Source organism: Tupaia chinensis, unplaced genomic scaffold (genome assembly GCF_000334495.1).
Source record: "Tupaia chinensis unplaced genomic scaffold, TupChi_1.0 Scaffold150078_1, whole genome shotgun sequence".
Classification (NCBI taxonomy): domain Eukaryota; kingdom Metazoa; phylum Chordata; class Mammalia; order Scandentia; family Tupaiidae; genus Tupaia; species Tupaia belangeri.
The window spans coordinates 1-781 of NW_006209918.1; the positions used below are offsets into that span (position 1 = coordinate 1).

At 40.7% G+C, this 781-nt stretch overlaps 1 non-coding gene across 1 annotated transcript; it reads left to right on the top strand.

Moving 5' to 3' along the window:
* Window positions 1–85: 85 nt before the first annotated feature.
* LOC114006753 (U2 spliceosomal RNA) lies at window positions 86–276 on the top strand. The gene has a single exon (XR_003548434.1). It is a non-coding gene; the product is annotated as a U2 spliceosomal RNA (small nuclear RNA).
* The last annotated feature ends 505 nt before the right edge of the window (window positions 277–781 follow it).

Below are 781 nucleotides of genomic sequence, written 5' to 3' on the forward strand. Positions count from 1 at the left end.
GGTCTTTACTTGAATATAACTTTTGTCACCGTGAGTGCAATATGAGCGATTCGAGATAGACATCGACCAGGGGCCCTCGCTCCTTATCGCTTCTCGGCCTTTTGGCTAAGATCAAGTGTAGTATCTGTTCTTATCAGTTTAATATCTGATATGTCCTCTATCTGAGGATAATGTATTAAATGGATTTTTGGAGCTTGGAGATGGAGTAGGAGCTTGCTCCATCCACTCCACGCATCGACCTGGTATTGCAGTACTTCCAGGAACGGTGCACCCCCTTTGGGGGTATTTTATTTGGTTTTCCAAAAGCAGATTATTTTTCCCCCCCACACGGAGAGCAGAGAGGGTTTGGAGGTTGTTGTGCTATGTTCAGAATGTCTGTAATGTTAGCACAATGGAGAAAGAGCTTGCTTGGTTGGTTTTCAGCAACTTTTCTTTACCAGGTGGTTGGAATAAACTGGCTGCAAAGTAAACTGGCCAGACCCGCAGAAGAGTAAGAAATACTATTGAAAACTAGTCGAGTATTGGCACAGGTAGGAAGTTCAAGGTACTTCAAGGGAGATTAATACCGCCCCCCCAAAAATCTAAGACATTATAATCATATCACATTTTCTTTCTTTTAACACTATTTTATCAGTTCACTCTTTTTTTTTCTTTTTAAAGAATTATTGTATTTAACCTCATTAATGGATTTTTATATTTATTTGACCAGACAGGGACAGAGTGATAGAGGGCAAAAGTGAGAAACCAAGACACCAAATCCAGGACTCAAACCACAGTTGGC